The 17,668-nt window shown below is 40.5% G+C and overlaps 1 protein-coding gene across 1 annotated transcript in view; it reads right to left on the bottom strand.

Annotated features, from left to right (window-relative positions):
* The window catches only part of LOC142101950 (uncharacterized), a 389,962-nt gene that overhangs the window by 214,206 nt on the left and 158,088 nt on the right, over positions 1–17,668 (bottom strand). The window lies entirely within an intron of this gene.

The raw sequence follows: 17,668 nt of genomic DNA, 5'->3' as shown, positions 1-17,668 counted from the left end.
TGGAGAATCCTAACTGATTGGAATCCCCCAAGTGGACAAATGCCATAGCTTGAAAAGTAGGGAGCAGGAAGTGACATGACCTTAATCTATCTTACAACCTTTAACTCTCTAGAAATTCTGAAACTAGAATATATTCCAGGTAGCTGGTCCTTTAGGATATGTCTGTGGTCAATTGGATGATCTAAAATAACTAGATGACATAACTGCACTATGTTGCTACACTGAAATATTAACCTCTAAAGTTATGAAGTTGTTAGGTAAAATGTACAATACAGCAATAGGGCAAAGGTCAGAGAATGAATTCTACCCCTATTATGCCGCCTGGTGTGGTACAAACATTTTGTCCTTAGAACTGAAAAGATGAGAGCATCTCATGTTTAATCTAGACGGAGCAGACAGTCATTTTACTATAATATATCTGTTAATTTCCCTTTAAATTTAAATAGCAAATTTTGTTTCTCCTAATTTTATAAAATCCTAAGTAGCTTTTTCACATTTTGTAAAACAATTCAAATGGATACATTTTAAAAGGAAAATGTGAAGCTCTCCCACCCGGCTTACTGTCCTAGGAGCCCTTGATGGGTGCAGAATAATTTTGGTGGATATTTTTAAATAAATTGACTGCATTCCAGCAGCTTTCTCTACTTTTTTTCTTATTCTTTTTTTTTTTTATCTTTTTGCAAATAGCATTTGATAGAGATACAATCGGCAAAAGTGTAAAAAAATGACAGAACAAATAAATATACTTATTCAGCGCATTTATTCTAGCTAGAGTAATATTAATACAATCTCTACCAATGGTACATGATAAAGAAAAGATTAGCAGCGCTTACGATGACTAATAAAAAAATATTTTAAAAATTAAATAAACATAAGGAAGAATGAGACAAAATTAAACAAAAATCTGAAAATATAAATGTAGGAAATTGTATTTATTAAATGGAAAACGATTTTAAATAGTAGCACCGATATTGCTGTATGTAGTTACATAGTGACTTACAGTGAGTTACATCTCTTGATAATTGCTGTATAATAATCTTACAGCATATGTATCAATATAACAAATCTCATTAGGAACCAATATTAAGTCGCAAAATGAATTGTAAGTTCTTTTAATATTCAGTGCAGTGATGATATAAATCCTAACTCCTTAGGAACACGAATGTCCTATTCACCTGTGGAGTGTAAACATTGAAACAATTCTGGGTAAAATTCAGTACTAACTGATGCAATATATATATATATGTTTGTGATAAATATGTCCTTAGTTCTGTAGATGTCCAATATTGTTCCACATTAGCTTCTGTATTGATAATAATTCACATTTCACTGTATCCAACAACCAAATTTAGCAGATCACGATACGTTTCATTCACTAACGCGTTTCTCCGATACCAGCAGTTTCATCAGATACATTTAGTTTGGAGAAGGGGGTAATTTATCCCCCCATCAACCAATCATTGACAGAAATTTGTTAGTCATCGGCTGACCTTTACGACCAGCCTAAGTGTTGTGTTACTAAAATAATCACGATAAAATAAACGTTGGCTCATCTTTTTATTCATTAAAACATAATAAAAAACTGCCACTATAGCATATTTGTAACAATCAGGAATATTACAATAAATATATTTGCAAACATCAAAGATTTTAAATATGAATAGATCACCTATCAAGTAGGGGGCAAAACATTTCTTTGCATAACAAGTCATTCTTGCAGGTTGTTTTTTTTTAAATTAGATCGATATTGTAATATGTTCTTATCCGTGTTTAGACATAATCCTTCAATAATTACTATAGACATAATTAATATCAGATTAGTTTTTTACAGATTTAAAAACAGCAACCAATAACACATCTAAATAATAGAGGATTATTCAAAAATAGCACAATATAAAATACACATGAATATATAGCATATAATCATCATAAACAGCACTATTCTGCTCATGTGCCATAATAATACAGGGGTTTGATAGTCTATGTAGAGAAACCTCTAATTGGCAGAAATACTTGAAGTAACGATTCTTTATTTCCGGGGGGCCATGAATGAATAGTATTACATTATACTCTAGACCTACAGCAATGGTCTAATTATTTTTACATGTTGAAATACTTGTCCCAAATAATAATTAGTTTTCCTAACTTGTTCTGGTTCTTCACCGGCCAGAACTCCAGGGGTATATTTACTAAACTGCGGGTTTGAAAAAGGGGAGATGTTGCCTATAGCAACCAATCAGATTCTAGCTGTTATTTTGTAGAATGTACTAAATAAATGATAACTAGAATCTGAATGGTTGCTATAGGCAACATCTCCACTTTTTCAAACCCGCCGTTTAGTAAATATACCCCCAGGGCTTTTCTCCTTTTGTTACATACAGCCCACAGTCATTAGTGTCCTGAATGACCACTTCTCCACCTTTATTGGCGGGCTCCATAGTAGAAGGACCTTCACAAAACAATTATTTTAAAGATTTTGTAAGAATAGTAATTTTTATCTTTGTGTTTAGCGTTGTAGAACTCAAACTTTTAAAATCTTCAAACACAACTATATAGAAGCCCTATACGTAAGAGTTTTATATTGTCCAGGACAAACTTAGGTTTCAGCTTAGAACTACTTAAAACATATTTATCTTGTTATCTGTTAATATTAGATATGTTCACTGACCCCCCTGTTCTGGTTTTGGTTTTGCATCTGGATTAACTTTGTGTTTTAGTTTTGGCAAAACCGGCTTTGTGTATTTTGGTTTTGGTTTTTGCTCTTTTTTTGTTCTTATATTATTATTAACCTCAACACTAATTTCAAGTCATTTGCAGTCAATCTTGACCACCTCACAGGTCACAATATTATTTTCATACACTTTCGGACAAAGACTGCAGTGACCTGGCTGGATGCTAAGCGACAGAACAATGACACAAACACACGGCAGTTCATAGCACATCTAAGAAACATTACCACACAGCAGTGGCAGAAAAGGAAAGTGGTGAAAGATGGAATTGTCCTTGAGCCCTCCCGCTCACCCTTATGTAAGATATTGAAAAGTACATATACAGTTTAACAGAGCAAGCACTCCAGCGACAAGCAGTGCCACTTTTGTGGATGAAGTGCTTGGTTTGTTTGGGTCCCCACAAAACAAGCTACCAATAGCTTAGCTGTCTTAACCCTAACACTGCTGTCAATGAACTCTACACTCTACATTATTAAACCATCTCTGCTCGTGCTGCATCTTTACCCTCCTCCTTTGTGGATACCTCCCTCTCATCTCTGAAGAACTGCCAAACTTATGTAGACACAGGAATGGATATTACAACTGGAGTGGCATTATATCTGCCTCAGACAGACGTGACACGGAGCATGTGGGCAGCATGGAATCTGTCATGTTGGAATATGCTGCATTGAACAGAGATTTAAACCAATAAATAGACGCAATTGAGACCGTACTTAACTTAAAACGTGACCCACCGTATGAGATCCCGGATTTAAGAGATCTTGTACACCAGAGACACACTGCGCTTCAGAAGAATAATACAGAGGAGGCCCTGAGGCAGGACAATAAATATGTCCAGTTTAAAGAACAGCTAAGAGACCTGAGAAAACAAATGATTATGTCACTGGTCCCTGAAGACAAAGCTTTGGAAGATGAAGACGAGGAGATCTCCAACACCCTGAGCACACGGCCGGTACAGTGAAACTGTACTCATGAAATCAGTTATGGTTCATTTGATCGCTCCACCCGTTCCTTGGATAACTGTGGTAATTTTACAGCTAATACATAGTGACGAGCGCTGACCCCCCTGAGATGAGTGCATTTATCAGATCAAGACCAATCCAGAGTGCCCCGGCGGGTAGGAGACGGTGAACCCAGTGATAAACAAAGTATGTGGTCACAGGTACGAGAGACAAGCAATTGAAAGGATGATTGAAAACAAACTTCAGAAGGATATATCCGCCAGGTGTCCAAAAATTGTCTGTGCTCACTCTGACATGAGTATATCGGGTCTTGTTCCAGACAATACACTAAAAAGAGCCATTGAAATTCACAGCAAAAAGCAAGGTCATCACTGAGCTTCGAATCAGCTCCAATTTTCAATTTTTTTTAATATTTTTAGGTACCTTTGACGTAAAGTGCAGATTACAAACACTTTGTGCAATACTGATGAAACAGCAGCAAAGTGGAAGGTAATACATATACACGTCTATTTAGACATCCATGCTTACATTACTTCTGCAAGCAATGTTGTTCTTTGTTAATAAAACTGTTTACTTTATACAGTTCAAAAAATGTATAACCCGTGATTTTAATCCCCAAGTTCCTACCCCTGTGGGCTAACCACAGCCCACGGGGGTAGGAAGAGCCCTAGTGCTTTCAGCACTGGGCTGGGTCTTACTAGAGGAGGGGGCTGCTTGTTTTTCAGCAGACCATACTCTAGGGAATCTAGCCCAGCACTGAACAGCCTGGGGTTGGCTGTCATTATGGCAGGGGGGCCCCTGCCACGTGTCCCCCTGCTATAGTGCAACCCATCCTGGCTGGTTTGTCTAGTGCTGTTTGAGTGAAAATCGGGGGGGCCCCATGCAAAATTTTTCCCCAATTTCCACACAACCAGCAGTAGGCTGGCAGCACTAGTGTTAATAGTGCTCGGACTGGGGGACCTCATGCTTTTTTTTTTTTTTTTTAGAACAATATCTATTTTTAAACTTTTGACAGCCGCCGGATCTCCAGCTCTATAAGCAGGGCAGTGTAACAGTGATGCGTTTAATAACCACGCAGCTAGAAAGCAGCGTGTTGTATTTAGCGATTTTTAAAGCAAGCTCAGGAGTTTGCTTAATCGCAGCTTCATACATTTCAGACTTGTATAGCTAGAGTGGCAAACAATCGGGACTTTGATCTCTATTGATTTTGTAAATAGCGATTTTGACAGAAACACATCTCTGGTGATTTTACAGCAAATCTCACTTTAATACATCTGCGAGATGAAACACATGCGAAAAAATTGCTGGATTAACAAAATCGGAGTTTGATACATTTATCCCCAGATGTCAAAATGTTGTGCTGAGTCATCTGCATCATCAATGGGTGTCTTTCATTTTTGCAAAGCACACAACATTATATAGCACATGTAGGTAACATTTTTACACAACGGTAGCTGAAAGGAAAAGTGATGCAAGATGGAATTGTCCTTGGACCCTCCCACCCACCCTTATGTTGGATCTTAAAAAGGACATGCACACTAACAAACCAAGCACTTCAGCGACAAGGAGTGCCACTTTTGTGGCTGATGTGTTTGGTTTGTTTGGGCCCCCACAAAACAAGCTAACAGTGCTGTTAATGAACTCTACTGTGGCAAGATGTTGTCATCATCCTCAGCCTCATCGGTCTGTACATCATCCTCACACATTATTAATTCATCACAGCTGGAATCCACCATTACAGAAGTCTCTGTATTTTGATGTATTTGGCGGGAAAGGTCTTCCTGTTGGAAATTGTAGTTCATCTTTTCCGCATAGTGAGGAAGTAGCCTCCTACGCCAATCGATGATAAGATTTCCGGCTGTGCTAAAAACTCATTCCGAGTACACACTGGAGGGTGGGCATCTCAGTAGTGCAAAGCAAGTTGGATACATGGGTCTCAAAATTCCCTTTTTTTCCTCACAGTATGTAAAGAGTCTATCTGATGTGTCTATTTCTATGCTGTCGTTAATATAATCCTCCACCATCCTTTGGATGTTGATAATAGGATCTGGTGGAGTTACAGCAGAGGTGTCACGTTTTTAGGTAAATTCTTTTAGAACAGACCAGATGTCACAATGTTGTGCTGAGTCATCTGCATCATCCCTGGGTCTTTTGGGAAAGCTAAGTTTTTCCCTAGCAGCAGTTGAGTGAGAAACTGAAGGAGGAGACGCCGTCCTGTCACGTAACATTTGAGCTGTCATCTTGCTCACCAGGAGCTCCTTGCATCTCTTGAGATCTGGGTCAGTTGGAAACAAAGAGAAGACATTGCTCTTAAACCGAGGATCAATCACAGTCGTCAAAATGTAGTGATCCGATTTCAAGATTTTGATAATTCTTGGATCCTGGCGAAGCGAATAAAGTATTTGCTCTACAAGTCCGACATACTTAGCGTAATTGTTTTGTTTAATCTCCTTCGATTTCTAAAGCTGCTTTTCCAAAAGTCTAATTAAGGGAATCACTTGACTCAAGCTAGCAGTGTCTGAACTCACTCCACAGGTCACTACTTCGAATGGTTTCAGCACCTTGCACAACACGGAAAGTATTCTCCACTGCGCTTGAGTAAAATACATCCCCCCTCCTTTCCCAATGTCATGACTTGTGGAGTAAGCGTGGATGGCTTTTCGCTGTTGTCCATCCTCAGAAGCATATACACGGTAGAATTCCAACTTGTCACCACCTCTTGCTTCAGTTGGTGGCAGGACAAATTAAATTGCTCTTGCAGCTGCAGAAAATTCCTACAAGCTGTTGCCGAATGCCGTAAATGTCCAGATATTTTATGACCAACAGACAGCATCTCCTGCACGTCCCTGTGATTTTTTCAAAAGCTCTGCACCACCAAGTTTATTGTGTGAGCAAAACAGGGAATGTGATGAAATTCACCCAGCTGTAATGCTCTCACAATATTGGTGGCGTTATCAAGTCCAAGCGGGATAAGCCATTTTGCAATGACATCCCTTAGTTTTTGTAGGATTGTCAGCTGTATGCCACTTAGTGAAGCCGAGTAGAATGCCTCTGAAAAATACGATGTTTTTGGGTACATGCTGCTGCTGTTCCTGCTGGTGAAGGTGAATCACCAACCCAGTGGGCTGTCAGTCATATAATCTTTAGTTTGCCCAGTTCCGCTTGTCCATATATCTGTGGTTAAATGTACAGTGGATAGAATGGACTTTTGTAGACCAAAAATTACATTTTTACGAACCTTCTAGTACAGGTGAGAAATAGCTTTTCTAATAAAATGGTGTCATGATGAAATTTGGTAACAGGGACACAAGACCTCAAGTAACTGTCTAAAACCAGCTGCATTAATAGTGGATGTTGGACGCAGATCTAATACTAGCATAGTCGTCATGGCGTCTGTGATCCGCTTTGCGACTGGGTGACAGCTTTCATACTTGCTTCCCCTTGCAAAGGATTAACAGGTCAATTGTTGTAAACTACTAGTAGTCTTCTTCTTGGTCTGCTTCTGGCATGAAGATCCACCCCCAGCAGCAGCAGTGGGACTAATGCTCAAGAATTCTTCTAAGGTATCCAGGATAGTGGAGGAGTCATCTAGCCTTAGCTATATGGATGCAGGACTAACTCTGATCGCTACTGAGGATATTGATGAGGAAGGTGTTGTGGATGTAGATTGCAGGTGTCGGGATCTAGATGAGAGAAGGGACCTAGCTGATGCTGGACTGCTTGCTGTTATTGTTTAACATAAGTTTCTGATTTTCCTAACAGCTTTCCATGAACTCGCTTCAAATGGAGTAACCTGGATGAGGTTCCTAGATAATTAAGGTCCCTACCTCTACTGACTGTGGCTTTACAAACGCTACAAACGGCTAGACAACTGTTGTCAGGATTTGGGTAGAAATAATTCCACACATAAGAGGTGGATTTTTTGGTCTTATGTCCAGGCATGACAATGACCTTCTTCTTATCACGTACAAGAACTGCTTCCACTGGGGCAGGACTTACACAAACAACATCATCCTCATCAACATCTTCATTAGCGCCCTCGTCAGATACACCAATATCCCCCTCATCCTGTTGCAATTCCAAAGTGCATCCTCAATTTGTGTATCACCGCTACATTTGGGCTGTTCATGCACACATCTGCAGAAATGCTGAAAGGGGCTTTATGGGTACACTATCAGAAAGGTCAGGCTTTCACATAGCACTCGTAGATTAAACTCTCCTTAGTGATTTGTGTTATTTCTGAATCTGAACATACATAATCCTCTAATGCCTTACTGTTTTCTTCCAGCTCGGCTTTTACACGTTAAAGTATTTGGACACCACTTTTGGAGTCAGAATGACAAGGTCTTGCTTGGTCATGACTGACCTTACAAGAGATGCCTCAGTGACAGTTGCAGAACTAGCACTCATAGAGAAAGGTGAAGGCCTCATTCTTTCCTTGCGACTGCGTGTATAGAATGGCATGTTGGCAATTTTTTTTTCTTCTGCAGATAACTTTGCCTTGATTACAGTTTTTTTTCATTACCAAGGTGTTTTTTTAAATTTTTGGTTCCCTGACTTAAAAACACTATGCACTTTAACATAGGCTTTAGCAGATGACGTAGAGGGATTACTATCATCATGACTGGTGCCAGCAGCTGCTGGGTGCTCCTGGTCTTCTGTGTACTGCTGTGAATCCATTTTGATAATACAGTAAAATGTGACTGCAGATTTTGAAGAACACTGCCAGCCCTATTTCAGCAATGACAATTAGTAATGGAGCACTGGAGCTCTCCTGTTTCTGTGTGAGCTATAACTCAGTAGAATGTCACTGGAGACTTTGAAGAACACTGCTACCCCTCCTCTTTCTATTCTACCTATGACTCTGCTCAACTGCTCTACAGACTGCCAAGAACTGTGCTACCCCTGCTGTGCCTCTCTGTGAAATGACGCTGGATCGCTGTGGAGGGCGGTACTTATAGAATTCAAAACTCGCGAGATCCGACGACGTAACAACGTTTTGCCTCGTCTTCAATTCCAAGGGCGCGCGAAAGTACCGAGCAGGTCGGTTCATTACTCTGATCTGCTAAGTTTGGGTGGGTTCGGTTCTCGGGGAACCGAGCCTGAGCATCTCTAGCTAATATTAGCTTATTTAATCCAGCGGTCACGTCCAGGACAGTTTTAGGACAAGCCCCATAACGCTGCATCAGTCTTGGTGATGAAGTCTGGATCTCTACCCGAAACCAGAAAGTAAGTGTACCTACATCTAAACTGGGTTAAATATTAGTAGTCCACTTTAAAATCTTGGCACACGTGAGTCCGTTTTTCGTCTTCTGTAACTTTCAAGGGGTTGTGAACCTACAAGTGTTCAGGAAAATGTAGAAGATCCCTCCGTACTAGAAAATAGTATTATTATAATAACCCTAAAATAAATATATTTGATTAGTTGATGTTGAAAAGCCAATGTTTTATATTCATATATATGGGTGCTCCGTTAGTAGCATAATCAAGTACTAACGACAACAAAGAGAAAAAGACTCAATATGGGGCACTCCTAGGGCAATAGTATCAGGCAGCACGGTGGCTTAGTGGTTAGCACTTCTGCCTCACAGCACTGGGGTCATGAGTTCGATTCCCGACCATGGCCTTATCTGTGTATCTGTGTGGAGTTTGTATGTTCTCCCTGTGTTTCCGTGGGTTTCCTCTGGGTGCTCTGGTTTCCTCCCACAATACAAAAATATACTAGGTTAATTGGCTTGTATCAAAATTGACCCTAGTCTGTGTGTGTGTGTATGTTAGGTAATTTAGACTGTAAGCTCTAATGGGGCAGGGACTGATGTGAGTGAGTTCTCTGTACAGCGCTGCGGAATTAGTGGCGCTATATAAATTAATGATGATGAGGTGCAGTGTTAGGGATCATATACTGAATCAATGTTTTAGAATAAATGACCAATTTGTCTGAATTGGTCATTTAGTCTGAAAAATAGAGTATATGATCCCTAACACTGTATCTCCTACTATTACCCTGGGACATACCTCCCAACTGCCTCGATTTGTGTGCCACAGAAGGGGAGGGGCTTACAAAATTGCGAGTGGAGATATAAACAAATTGACTGTGGGTGTGAGTTTGGGCACAACAGAGACGGGACTTATTTTGACCTGTTTTTGGGATTCTAAATGTTGAAAGGTAAGCCCTAGGAGCAGTGGCGCACGCAGGGGGGGTTTCTGAGTCTCCAGAAACCCCCCTGCGCTAACTAAGTGGCCGCTATAGCTGCACTGTCCTATACAGCAGCCGCAGCGCTGTCAAAGAAGCGTCCGCGGCGGTGCTGTAGTGTATACAGCACCGCCGCGGACGCTTCTTAGACAGCGCCGCGGCTGCTGTACAGGACAGCGCTGAAGAAACGGAACAGCTCTCTCGCGGGGGGTGTTTTTTTTTGGGGGTCGGGGGGAAACCCCCCCCCCCCAACCCCCCGACAATCCTCCGTTCGCCCCTGAGGAGAGCCCCATATTGGGAGTAGTCCTTTATCTCTTTGTTGGTGAAACTACAAGTCCTAGAATGCTCTGGCTATCCTGCATGTATTAGCGTACACAAGCCTTCTGGATCATTGGCACATACACAATTCAGCCGCCTCAATAGGAGACCCGAAGGTTTCTCATTGACTGGCTGTGTGATGTGGTTCATCTCTGGCCTGGTTCCCATTATGTAAAAAGAAATCAGTGTTAAATGAAAATTGGTATCCCCCTTTATCAACTCCTGCGTGTGCTCCTAATCCACTAATTAGTCATACTCAGGGGACAGCCTGTGAGCTTAGCTCCATCATTTAAATAAAAAAAACAATGCATTTTTAACTTGCGGGTTGGAGTCAGCGTTACCCTTAATGTTTGGGGTCAGAATAAGACGAGTTTGGAGACTTTTATGGATAAATGAGAGAGGGGGGTGTCTGGGTGTGTTGCTTGGAAGGGGAGGGATAGTTTTGGGCATGGTTTAGGTTGGCATTAGTTTAGCCTTTCCAAGCAGTAAGTAGAGCCCTGACTCCAACTGAAACAAGTTCATTTAAAAAATAATTGTAATTTAATTTGATAATTACAGGGAGCCACTGTACACCCCAGAGCTGCCTGTCTGCCTAGTGCTGGATTAGCGGGAGCCTCAGGTGTGCAGAGGAAACCAGATTTCATTAAACACCCGATGTGTGACTCAATAAATACAGATCCACAATCCCACATTGTTTCCCAGATCATTTCCCTGGCTCCATGCTGACTTCCATGGGCTAGTTCTCTTTTGTCCTTCTACTGTATTCCCACGGATAGGGTCCCTCTGCTGTCCACATGGGGTAATGACAGATTTCTTATGTTTGATGCTGATAAATCAGGTCTGTGTGGCTGTTGGTTAAATGTTCATAAGCACATTGCAGGGACGAGAGCAGGACTTCTACAGGAACTTTTCTAAATGTACTTCTCACCCAAATATTATTACTTTATGCGCATGCATACTCTAGAAATTATATTATTATATTAATCTCCTGATCGGGAAATGCCTACAAATCACAGCACCATGCAAAAAAGTCTGCCCCTTTATCCCATCTTGTCTACCCCTCCCCATCCCTATCTCATTGTAATAATCTCACAAAATTAAATTCTTTTTGCACTGCTCCACAATACTAAGGGGCTCAGTGCCTACTCTGAGAAAACCCAACTCCACCACAACTCCAGCCATCAGACAGTGAAATCTTTTGCCCTATTTGCAAACACTGCCATACTATTATATGTTACTAATTTAGCTCCCAAGGTTGTGTAATTATGCTTAGATGAGACGTTTTTATTACAAAACTGCCTAGCTCTTAAAATGATAAATCTTTGCAAAACACTAGCTCACATGTATGACTTTGTCACTCCTGCAATTATATCTTAGAAAAACTGGAAAAAAGGAAGACTTCAGTGAGCGGAACCCTACTTACTTTCATTGCATTGCTATATACTAGTATGCTTTCTCAATGTGTTCAATTTGATCCATTATATTAAAGATTGAACAATTTCATATCAATTCACTACCAAATCTCATGCAGTATGATATTTCTATGATAATTATTGGTGTTAGAAGTGGGATTCAGAGTGGAATTAGTACATTTGGCAGTTTTTAACAAAAAAGCCTAGGTACGCCACGCTATGTAAGCGATACTTTTGAGGATTTTGATTAATAATGCCCTTGTCTATCCTCAGCTGTTGGACCGAATACTCTATCGAACATTATAAGTCTGGGTTGGTCAGATTGTTCCTTTTTATACATTTTTATTACATTATTTTCCTATTGCTTTGCACAAGTATTTTCATAGTAGTCACATTAAGAGTAATTACATTTTTGTGGTTTGCCTAGGAAGTGAAATAAGTAACACTTATTATGCTGGTATGAGATATATACACAGTGGCTTAGTGGTTAGCACTTCTGCCTCACAGAACTGGGGTCATGAGTTTGATTCCTGACCAGGGGCCTGATTCATTAAGGATCTTAACTTAAGAAACTTCTTATTTCAGTCTCCTGGACAAAACAACAGTCAGACTGAAAAAACAGTCAGTATTTAACTTATGTGCGAACCAGAATACTAGTTTGCACCCCTTGCATTGTAACATGGTTTTGTCCAGGAGACTGAAATAAGAAGTTTCTTAAGTTAAGGTCCTTAATGAATCAGGCCCCAGGACCTTATCTGTGTGGAGTTTGCGTGGGTTTCCTCTGGGGGCTCCGGTTTCCTCCCACACTCCAAAAACATACTAATAGGTTAATTTTCTGCTATCAAATTGACCTGTGTATATCTGTATGTTAGAGAATTTAGACTATAAGCTCCAATGAGGCAGGGACTGATGTGAGTTAGTTCTCTGTACAGTACTGTGGAATTAGTGGCACTATATAAATAGCTGATGATATACAGTGCATCCGGAGAGTATTCACAGCGCTTCACTTTTTCCACATTTTGTTATGTTACAGCCTTATTCCAAAATGGAATAAATTCCTTTTTTCCCCTCAAAATTCTACACACAATACCCCATAATGACAACGTGAAAAAAGGTTTTTGAGATTTTTGCAAATGTATTAATAATAAAAAACTAAGAAATCACATGTACATAAGTATTCACAGCCTTGGCTCAGTACTTTGTTGATGCACCTTTGGCAGCAATTACAACCTCAAGTCTTTTTGAATATGATGCCACAAGCTTGGCACACCTATCTTTGGGCAGTTTCGCCCATTCCTCTTTGCAGCACCTCTCAAGCTCCATCAGGTTGGATGGGAAGCGTCGGTGCACAGTCATTTTCAGATCTCTGCTCTGGAACAGGTTTTCATCCAGGATGTCTCTGTACATTGCTGCATTCCTCTTTCCCTCTATCCTGACTAGTCTCCTAGTTCCTGCTGCTGAAAAACATCCCCACAGCATGATGCTGCCACCACCATGCTTCACTGTAGGGATGGTATTGGCCTGGTGATGAGTGGTGCCTGGTTTCCTCCAAACATGGTATTCACGCCAAAGAGTTCAGTCTTTGTCTCATCAGACCAGAGAATTTTGTTTCTCATGGTCTGAGAGTCCATTTTGGCAAACTTCAGGCGGCCTTCCATGTGCTTTTTACTAAGGAGTGGCTTCCGTCTGGCCACTCTACCAACAGGCCTGATTGGTGGATTGCTGCAGAGATGGTTGTCCTTCTGGAAGGTTCTCCTCTCTCCACAGAGGAATGCTGTAGCTCTGACAGAGTGACCATCGGGTTCTTGGTCACCTCCCTGACTAGGGCCCTTCTGCCCCGATCGCTCAGTTTAGACGGCCGGCCAGCTCTAGGAAGAGTCCTGGTGGTTCCGAACTTCTTTCATTTACGGATGATGGAGGCCACTGTGCTCGTTGGGACCTTCAAAGAAGCAAATATTTTTCTGTACCCTTTCCCAGATTTGTGCCTCGAAACAATCCTGTCTCGGACGTCTACAGACAATTCCTGAGACTTCATGCTTGGTTGACATGCACTGTTAAGTGTGGGACCTAATATAGACAGGTGTGTGCCTTTGCAAATCATGTCCAATCAACTGAATTTACCACAGGTGGACTCCAAATAAGCTGTAGGAACATCTCAAGGATGATCAGTGGAAACAGGATGCACCTGAGCTCAATTTTGAGCTTCATGGCAAAGGCTGTGAATACTTATGTACATGTGATTTCTTAGTTTTTTATTTTTAATAAATTTGCAAAAAACTTTTTTCACAATGTCATTATGGGATACTGTGTGTAGAATTTTGAGAGGAAAAAGGAATTTAATCAATTTTGAAATAAGGCTGTAACATAACAAAATGTGTAAAACGTGAAGCACTGTGAATACTTTTGGGATGCACTGTATATATAGAACCCCATTACCCACTTGAGGTGAAGAGTGAACTAAGTGAATCCAGTACTCTAACCATAGTTTTCATAAGGTGCGAATACAAAAGAACTGAAAAGTGTAAATTCTATGTGATGGTGAAATAGTGTATATCTATATGTCTATAGCAGAGCTTCTCCACCAGGTGTGCTGTGGCACACCGGTGTGCCACGATATGTTGCTAAGTGTGCCGTGGCGCAATACCTCAAACAGGAGAAAAAGCACAAGATTTATGGCGTTACATGCGCCATACTATGATTAACTGGAAGACTTTGCCTTAAGGAAATAATTTCACCATTTGTTCCATATGTTTTCTTTGTAAAACATTTTAGTGAAATAAACAATTCATTATTATTATTATTATGTTTTGGGGATGACAGTCATGAATGTATCGCGTACGTGTGACGTTCCCGCAATCGGTAATTCCTGTGGTTTTTTGGTGTGCTGCGGAATTCTGGGGAGGTCTTAGGTGTGCCGAGGGTGAGAATAGCTTGTGTCCAGGTTGAAACCCCTGGGTCCATAGATCTTGCTGCAAGACAACTATTAATTTATCCATCAACCAAAAGATCATTGACCTACACCCATCAGTTTCAGTGTTTGTGGTCCAGCTTCTACTGAGGGTCTCTACCTTCTAAAACTTGCCAGTTCTTGAGGTAAGTGTGTCTGTGTTTCCACACAATAGACTCTGTGGGCTAGATTTACTAAGCTGCGGGTTTGAAAAAGTGGGGATGTTGCCTATAGCAACCAATCAGATTCTAGCTATCATTTTGTAGAAGGTACTAAATAAATGAAAGCTATAATCTGATTGGTTGCTATAGGCAACATCCCCACTTTTTCAAACCCGCAGCTTAGTAAATCTAGCCCTGTGAGTTCTTCACTTGGAGCACACTTAAATGCTATGGATGATCACGTCCAACAAACACCCATATACAGCTAATCTAACTAGCTTCTGGATCTGTGGTCACATCGCCGTACATGCTGAAGAAGGATTTCCCGTAATAGCCATCCCTCGTGTCCCTTAAATGAATAAGGACAATGATACTGGGGAGAATAAGAATCAGTATCTGAAACTTGTAATATTCTACTTAGCTGTTACTTGTGGTTTTACTTACATAGGTGTATTACCACATACGGATTTCTTACTTCTGCAATTATATCTTAAGGAGACTGTATAGGGGGAAACCTTCAGAGAGAGAGTGACAAAGAGAGAGAGTGACGAAGAGAGAGACCCTCCCTACTGTCATCATATCGCCACATGTGAGTACTATACAGAATGATTTTTGAATTTGATCAATTTTTTAAAAGAATAAAGCAATTTCTGAACAATTTGCACCGAAAGCTCCCGTTCCGTGATATTTCCATGACAACATTAACACTTTTACTTTAATATTTTTTTAAAATTCTTTTTTTTATTGAAAAGAAAATTAAACAGGTTTTTCAAATATATCTGTTTTGCATTGAACGATGCATTAAAGTCATTAATAAACATTGCATATAAAGATATAGTTACACGAATGAGGTGTGTCAGTGCACCAGTATAGAAAACAAAGTACCATTTAGTATACCATAATACATCATGTAGGGATGGGGAAAAGGTTAAGAGGAATACAGACAGGGAAGGAGGGATAGATCAGAGATGAGAGAGAGGGGAACGGGGGGGGTTCACCTATTCCACTGAGAATATAGTGGTGAATCCTTAAATTCGAGCCACTTGAACCATATATAGTAATACTCCCTATATTTGTCTCTTGATGAATAGAGTATGTCATCCATCATTGTATAGGATTCTAAACGGGCAAACCACTCTTTAATGGTAGGAATATTCTGTGATCTCCAGTGCACCGGGATCACGGCCTTTGCCGCGTTGCTAAGGTTTTTAATTGTTGATTTTTTATATTTTGAGATGGTAAATTTATTAAGATTCAATAACCAGTATTTGGGGCAATTAGGTGGTTCAACGCCCATTATTTCTTTTGAAATCAAAAGAACTGAATCCCAAAAAGTTCTAAGAGCTATGCACTCCCACCATATATGCAACGGAGTACCTGGCGCCGACATACATCGCCAACACATGTTTGGCACCCCAGGCACCATCTTAGCCAGCAGGTTGGGGCATCTATACCACCTAGTCAAAATTGTATATTGTGTCTCCACCACCCGTACACTGACCGAGCTTGACTGAGTGCGTAAGAGGATATTTACTTTATTACTTTTTTAATTATTAATTTTTAAATATTTTATTTTTAATTCAGACCTGGTTACATCATTTGGGTAATTACTGGGGAACCTAATAGACATAGGTGGGAGCTCTGATATTTTGGCAGTGTATTACATTGGCCAATAGGAAGCTGTAATTAACATCAATGTTCACTGTAACAGATATTGTAATATACCAACTCCTGGCTGGTGTTAGTTACTTTGATGTTAATCCCGGCTTTTGATCAGGCAAAGCATCATCCAATAGTTCAGATTTCCACTACAGGGGTGGGGATCATACTTGAGATTTCAGAGGGGAGGTCCATGTGCAGGGGGGTGATGACGCGTTGCAAATATGCTTCTGCCCCCCCCCCCTGTAGGCAACAACGCATCATCGTGCAGCAGGGGAGGTGCCACAATGACGTGATCTGTATCAGTAGAAAGTGATCCAGGAGGGAGCCCTACTCAACTTCCCTCCTCGTTATGGTGGGGCTCCACAATTTGGGGAAACATTTTGCATAGATCAGAATAGCCTGGGTGTCAGGGCCATCTTTTCCATTGGGCACGATGGGCAGGTGCCCGGGGGCCCCACGGGCAAGGGTACCCCATAGGCGGGGCTCTTAATTAGAATAAATAATCCTGCAAAAGAAAAAACCTTCAAAAAAAACCTTCAAGGGTCACTGAGCAAGTACATCCATCTATCTCTATATATCTATATCTATATCTATATCTGTATCTCTATACATCTATATCTATATATATATTTATATCTATATATATATATATATATATATATATATATAGGGGCCCCGGTGCACTGCTTTGCCCGGGGGCCTATAATGTTGTTAAGATGGCCCTGCTGGGTGTAGTCTAAAAATGTCCCAATTATTAGGTCAGGAATTTTGGGAGTGTTGTCAGTGTAATTCACAAAAGAAAAGAGAGATTTTTAAGCCTGATAGCGAGATCTGGGAGAGGTGCTGGAAATATTGTCTATATTATCTATACTTACCTACTTTTTTTTTCTCACCTCCAGGGGGTGGGTAGGTGAAGTGAGAAGGGGTACGGGCCAGGTAAGTTGCTCCACTTCTGCCCGTGAACAAGACATTTTGCCCTGGGGCTGGGCCAAAGTAACGCAATCTCGATACTCAGTCCTTCTGACTTTTCCACCTGTTTCCCTCCATTTCCACGGTTGTAGCTGTGCTGTATCCCCTCCTCCTCCTCTTCCATTTCCACTTGTTGTGTCAATAAACAATGGTTGTTATTGTTTTTTTTTATAATGTTCAGTAAGTAATGTACAATTAATAAGATGGATTGTTTTTGCATTTGCATTTTTTATATCTTTATATATTTATATATTTGCTGATACATTTTATATTATTGATATTATGTTTATCACTTACTTTTACTAAATAAATATT

The sequence above is a fragment of the Mixophyes fleayi genome, chromosome 9 (genome assembly GCF_038048845.1).
Source record: "Mixophyes fleayi isolate aMixFle1 chromosome 9, aMixFle1.hap1, whole genome shotgun sequence".
NCBI lineage: Eukaryota > Metazoa > Chordata > Amphibia > Anura > Limnodynastidae > Mixophyes > Mixophyes fleayi.
This window is presented reverse-complemented; position numbering and strand designations above follow the sequence as displayed.